The sequence below is a fragment of the Sapajus apella genome, unplaced genomic scaffold, assembly GCF_009761245.1.
Source record: "Sapajus apella isolate SASKATOON/1434 unplaced genomic scaffold, GSC_monkey_1.0 scaffold37, whole genome shotgun sequence".
NCBI classification, from domain to species: Eukaryota; Metazoa; Chordata; class Mammalia; order Primates; family Cebidae; genus Sapajus; species Sapajus apella.
Window position 1 is genome coordinate 14,564,648 of NW_022436977.1, and position 6,533 is coordinate 14,571,180.

The 6,533-nt window shown below is 37.4% G+C and overlaps 1 long non-coding RNA gene across 1 annotated transcript; it reads left to right on the plus strand.

Annotated features, from left to right (window-relative positions):
* Positions 1-2,488: 2,488 nt before the first annotated feature.
* LOC116564396 lies at positions 2,489-6,237 on the plus strand. Its single transcript, XR_004274876.1, has 3 exons — positions 2,489-2,500; positions 2,735-2,741; positions 6,094-6,237. It is a non-coding gene; the product is annotated as an uncharacterized LOC116564396 (long non-coding RNA).
* The last annotated feature ends 296 nt before the right edge of the window (positions 6,238-6,533 follow it).

Consider the following 6,533-nt stretch of genomic DNA (forward strand, 5'->3'; position numbering starts at 1 on the left):
TTGAAGCACTGATGAGATCACGTCTAGTCCAAGCAGAAGTCTGTCAATCTCATACTGTGGTCTACATTTAATCAGGCCTTTGTTTTCAAGTTCACAAACACTAGAAAGTCAATCTAAGGTTTACACATTGCTAACTCTAACGTCATCATTTACAGCTTTGAAGTTGAATCTGCTAGTCCATAGGGCATGAGGACTTTTAGGTCTGCATAAAGTTCATCAAAATTTCTCAACAATATTTGGGGTTTTGTTTGTTTGTTTGTTTATTTGAGACAGGGTCTCATTCTATTTCCCAGGCTGGAGTGCAGTGGTGCAATCTCAGCTCACTGCAGCCTCCACCTCCCAGGTTCAAGCGATTTTCCTGCCTCAGCCTCCCGAGTAGCTAGGATTACAGGCATGTGCCACCACACCTGGCTAATTTTTGTATATTTTTTCTAGTAGAGACAGAGTTTCACCATGTTGGCCAGGCTGGTCTCGAACTCCTGGCCTCAAGTGATCAGCCAGCCTCTCAAAGCGCTGGGATTCCAGGAGTGAGCCACCGCACCTGGCCTCAACAGTATATGATATGAATCAAAAACACATAAACTAAGAAAGCTTTGAGGGCATAATTATATATTCTTAAAATTAGGGGAAAAAATCAACACGAGATTATAGTGAAATCCATACTCAAATTCTGCTGATAAATTGTTACAATCCTTTTGGAAAATAATATGACAACATAGGTGGCAAAAGCCACAATATTTTTCTTGACACCATTAAGATCACTTCTGAGAGTTTATGCTATATAAATCATTCAACAGAAGATTAAAAGTAAGTACCTGAAGTTATTAATATGCAATAGTGAAAAATCAGAAACAAGTCAAATGTCTTTGTAAGTTACAATCTTTTAAGTTTTGAATTACCTTAACTATTGATGGCTTAATGAGCAATAACATGGCTTGTAAAGTCTGACACGTAGTTCCAGAATAGAATCTCTTAAAGCATAAGACATTTTGTTGCACTGTCATCATCAAAGTAATATTACCTTCTCAATCCCTAGTCAGGTACTCTGCTTTTAAAGAGACTTGGATATTCTTTAACTCTGCTTCCACAATTCCTACTACTACCAAACTATTTCCCTTATGTCTCACGTTGAAATGTCCTCAAATAGAGTATCTGATTATTTGGGGCATTTACTATGCTATATTGGTGGGGTCTTTTTTGGGCAGAGCTTGCCCACAAGACTCTCATAGATCTCTGACCAAGGTCCAATGTCTACAGCCCTGATCCAATTAGCAGTGCTAAGGATGGTAAGGTGACACAGTACTTTTTATTTTTGGTCTTGAGATTACATGATTTTTGCGACCTAAAAGATAAAATAAAAGGTTTTTTTTAATGAATATTACTTAGTTATACATGCAATACAAGTTGCCCTTAATTGTCCATTCTTTGGATAAAAACATGACCATACTCTGATCAGCATGATTCATATTTGCAGACAGATTTCTAAAATTAAGACAGGTCATTGCCCAGCAAAGAGATACTTCATTATATAACCATTTCTGAGATTCTATAATAAGAAAATATAGTGCATTTGTTTATCATTTCCTGGACCTTAATAAATCTGTTCCTGTTATTTTTTCCTAAAACTGTAGCTATAGAAAAACATAAATACTTATCAAATAGGCAGAAAGGTGCCAAGAGGTTTACTCATACTCATGTTCTTCAGAACAAAACATGTCTAGAAAGGAGTTGCCTATGTTATGCATGAACAATGTGAAATGAAACTTTATGAAAAACATAAGCATGAACAAGGTAAAGGAAAACACAGCAACTATGCAAATAAACTCAGCAAAGAAAGCAGCAGTAAGGAAAGGAGGATGGCACACCAAATACTATCTAAACATAACACAGAGACTAGAAAAATGTAAGAGCTATTTGTGTTAGCATGTTTGTGATAAAATAAGAACTTATTACAAAATGATAAAATAACAAACTAAAAGGTGGAAGAGAGAGATTGTAGAATCTAGGAATCAAAACTGTATTAGTTAGGAGCCAGAAATTATACAACTTCTTTTAACAGAAAAAGTTGAAGAACTGCTAACTAGGTCATCAAGAATTAACAAGGGAAAAATAAAACACTAAGATTATATATAGATATACAGATTATAGATAGATTGTAAAAAGGAGCTTCTACCCCTGGGGCTTGAGGAACAGAGGGAAAAGGCTAGAATAATTATAGGTGAAGGGGAGGAAAGCAGCAAATCACACTGCCATGTGTGTACCTGTGCAACAATCTTGCATGTTCTTCACATGTACCCCAAAACCTAAAATGCAATTAAAAAAAAAAAAAACTTAGAAGCTTGGAGGAGGAGCTCCGAAAAACTGAGTATCAGATCTCTGAAAAGGAGGTGCTACTTAACTGGTGCTATGGTCTTTTTGCTCAGAGAAGGGTCTCTATGGAATTAGGATCTAAATATCTAAGGAAGTAATGCTGACCAGCTGACACTAGGTATTTGAGGGGGTGTGATGAGTTTAGTTCTCCAAGTGTTAAGCAAACTGTGACTGTAACCTGGACTGTATAGCTGCTGTACTGATACTGGATCAAACTTAGCCAGAGTTAAAAATGAGACTGGGGCACTGCTATAAGAGGAAGAACCAACAGGAAAGAAGGAAGTCCATCCTCCCTCCTCTAGTCCTTCACACTCTCTCTCTGATATTCCCTATTGAAGCATCTCTCAGACAGCACCTGGCAAAGCAGAAAGGTGGTTTACATAGTCCCAGCACCAGGATCATAAAACAAGATTAGGAAAGGGTGGATGTGGCACTGAGACATGATATTTAATAACTGGCCAAAGGACCAAAACACTGCTCTTACAGAATTAATAAACAAATTTGGAACAGCAAAAAATAAAAAATAAGAACAAAACACACACACAAAAAAAACAGATCTGTGCTCAGTGAGTTGGCAAAAACAAACAAACAAACAACAACAAAAAAAAAACCAGATCTAAAGACAAAAAAGGAAAGAAAGAAGGAAGATCACTGCTACCAGTGACTCAACATGCACAGCCTTTGTTAAGGCACACTTGATTCTAACATTAAATTGTTTGAACTTCTTTTTCACTGTTTTCTTTGACAGTGGCCTCTCCTGTCATGCTGGTGGATACAATAGCTAGCAGAATAGTCATAGTTATGACCTGGCCCTGAACAGCCAAAATTGGCCATATCAGATATCAGAAACTTGAATGATCCTCTGTTATTAATGCAGATATAGACAAAAGTAAAGTGTGTAGTCTCTGAAAATAACCTATGAATTGCTCAGCAAATATCACATTGTACATTGTCAGTGATTAATTTTATTGTTACCTTGAAATGTATTTCAAAAATTGTTCTGTGTTTTTTGCCATTATTCTAATATAAAACTATTCTCTTTTTTCCTACAGTGTGATTTGCACCATTTATTACTTTCTAAATGACATGTCTTTCTTATTCTGTGTAACATGTGTGTATCTTCCTGAAGAATCAATAAGCAGGCAAGGGTTTTAAAAGAAGTGTGTGTGTGTGTGTGTGTGTGTGTGTGTGTGTGTGTCTGTGTGTATGTGTGTGTTTTTAAGCCTTGGGAATTTTTGACATCATTTCTTGTGTTCAGGTTCAAAACTAAACTTCACTGGAGTATATAGACTGTTACAGTTAAGGGAACGCTTTATTGTTTCATGCTAAAAACTTTTCCTAGTACAGAATCTATTGAGTGCTGGGATCTGCTTCCTCAACAGTTCAGAAGATGCCAAAACCAAAATCATAATTTTCATATTTGATTGTTCTTTTATGAATAAAATGTAAATAATTATTGGAATTCATACAGATCCTGTAGGCATTGAACTTGAAAGAAACAGATGTAAATTAATTTTATTAATTGTTTTTCCCTTAAAGTTCTTCTGTGGCAAAGCGGATTTAAACTGGATGTCTTGACAGCAGACTATTTGCACCAAAAAGCCATCACTTTTGCACCAAAAAGTCAGCACATTCAAATATGCAGTTGCATATTAGCAAGTGAAAATTTGAAGATAAAAAGAAAGCTAGTAAGAAAAGAAAATGAGAATTGGGGAAGAAAAGAAGAAGAAATACATAAATATTTTAAACAATATCTCCCACGAGTGTTACCAGATAGAGATACCAATTCTGCTGTGAATCTCTTTACTACCTAGCTGTGGAGCTCCTTGAAGGATAGGCAGGCAGCCAAGTGAGCCCGCCCTATCCCTATCTGCCCCCATGCCTTGGAGGGTAGAGTTACAACCCAGATTACCTAAACACCACCAACCTTACAGCCTCAAGATAAAGGGAACACAAACACACCTAAAACTACGGCCCACTCCTTTCTTCTGCAAACTTTCTCTTCCTTGTCCTTTCCTGTTCCTCTGTTCTTTTTACAAAGAACTTCTGGAAACTTCTCTGGCCCTTAGAGTTATGGGTGTTGGCAGGCATAGGAATGCAGCATTTTATGGGTCCTTCTCTCTAAATTTGTACGTGGGCAGGGATTCATGCTACTGGGACTGTCTGTCAAGGTTGTACCATCGACGAAGGATAGACATTGGCATAATGGTGAACTCTTGATTTTTCCTTTTCAAGACGGAATCTCGCTGTGTCGCCCTGGTTAGAGGGCAGTGGTGTGATCCTGGCTCACTGCAACCTCTGCTTCCTGGGTTGAAGCAATTGTCCTGTCTCAGCCTCCCAAGTAAAGCAATTCTCCTGTCTCAACCTTCCAAGTAGCTGGGATTACAGGCACCCACCACCACACCCGGCTAAATTTTGTATTTTTAGTAAAGACTGTATTTCACCATATTGGCCAGGCTGGTCTCAAACTCCTGATTTCAAGTGATCCGCCCGCTTCAGCCTCCCAAAGTGCTGGGATTGCAGGCATGAGCCACTGTGCCCGGCCATGAACTGTTGATTTTTCTGACAGCTCCCAGATCACCTGTAGGTGAATTTGATTACTCATGGTCTGAGGATCACCATTTCAGAACTACCCTCTTATCTTTATTCCTCTATTAAAAGAATTTACTTTCATGTTCTAGTTTAGTTTGAGTGCTCCTTAAAGGCCAGGGCTATGAGAAAGCTATCTTCCAGAGAACTCATAATCTTACATTATTTACCAAATCCATGAGCTACTTATTGGACATTTGCTAATTATTGAACAAAATCCAAAAAATAAAAATAAATTAGTACTCCAAATAATGTAACTTTAAAGTTTCAACAAGAAATAGAAAGTGTTGAAAATGTGGACACAGGAAAACCATATGGTAGTTTCTAAAAGAATTAAACATAGAATTACCATATAACATAGTAATTCCACTTCTGAGTATTTACCCAAAAGAACTGTTGGCAAGTTTGGCAAAATGGTCATAGACTAAAAAATTAAGAAAAATAATTAAAAGCAGGGACACAAACAGATATTTGCACATCAACGTTTATAACAGCATTATTCACAATAGCCAAAAGGTGAAAGCAAACCAAGTGGCCATCAACAAGTGAATGGATAAATATCATGTGATATATACATACAATGGAATATTATTAAGCTTTAGAAAGAAATGAAATTCTGACATATGCAACAATATGGATGAACCTTGAAGACATTATGTTAAGTGAAATAAGCCAGACACAAAAGGACAAATATATGATTCCACTCATATGAGGTACCTAAAGTAGTCAAATTCATAGACAAAAAGTACTGCTGGGCACTGTGGCTTCACCTGTAATCCCAATACTTTGGGAAGTGGAGGTGGGAGGATCTCTGGAGCCCAGAAGTATGAGACCAGCCTGAACAACATAGCAAGATCCTGTCACTAAAAAAATAAAATAAAATAAAATAAATAGCCAGGTTTGATGGGGCACACCTATAGTCCCAACTACTCAGGAGGCTGAGGCAGGAGGATTCCTTGAGCCCATGAGTTTGAGGCTACAGTAAGCTATGATTTCCATCACTGCATTCCAGCCCCAGCCTGAGCAAGAGAGAGAGACCCTGTTTCTAAAAGTAAAAAATATAAAAAAGCAGAAATGGTATTTGCCAGAGGCTGTAGGGTAGGAAGAATGGGGAGTTATTTAATGAGTATGAAGTTTTAGTTTAGGAAGATGAAAATTTTCTGGAGATGGTTGGTCGTAATTGTTACACAACAGTGTGAATGTACTTAATACCACTGAACTGTACACTTAGAATGGTTAAAATTGTAAACTTTTATGCTATATATATATTACCACAATTTTTTTAAAAAAGAAATAAACCTTTAAAGAATATTGGTCTCTAGAAAGTATTTTTTTTTTAATAAAGGTGGGGTTTCAACATGTTGGTCAGGCTGTTCTTGAACTCCTAACCTCAGGTGATCCGCCCGCCTTTGCCTCCAAAGTGGTTGGATTACAGGAGCCACCACACCCAGCCTCTAGAAAGTATTTTATCTAATATTGTTTGTGTCTTTGAACTATGAATAATCCATTAATCCATTTCCTGGTGTTCGGTGGTTCTCAATGGGTGGTCCAGGGACTCCCCCCACCACCCTGCT